This window comes from Taurulus bubalis (genome assembly GCF_910589615.1).
Source record: "Taurulus bubalis genome assembly, chromosome: 9".
Taxonomy (NCBI): domain Eukaryota; kingdom Metazoa; phylum Chordata; class Actinopteri; order Perciformes; family Cottidae; genus Taurulus; species Taurulus bubalis.
Window position 1 is genome coordinate 12,015,941 of NC_136597.1, and position 536 is coordinate 12,016,476.

The following is a 536-nucleotide window of genomic DNA, read 5'->3' on the forward strand; positions in this document are numbered from 1 at the left end:
AGATTTTCACTGGCTTTTTGTTGATTTCTTCATCACTAAGACTACTCTACTACTAATGATAACAACTCTAGAGCCCACATGGACATGACGTAACAATGTACAAGACCAACCCGAGTAACTTTTGTGGAGCTTTTGATCATATGCCCAGCTTACCCAGTTATCATGATCATTTTAGATGTTATGAGCACTCTTCTGAATATGTAAACAGCAGGTGACAAACCAGCATCACATCAAGGTCCATTTAGTAGCTATTTTGGGGGATTTTGATAATTTCGCATTATTTTAGGCTAAGCTACATATGTCTTAATCAAATAGGTTTATGGCACTGCCATTGTGGCTCAAGACATCTAAGGCCTACACAATGCTTGTGTTTCATTACTGGAAGGTATACTATGGCCTTGGCACATCAAACCGCACATCAAACCAGTAAGCGTATGAGACGACGAGTATATATATATATATATATATATATATATATATATATATATATATATATATATATATATATATATATATATATATATATATATATATAT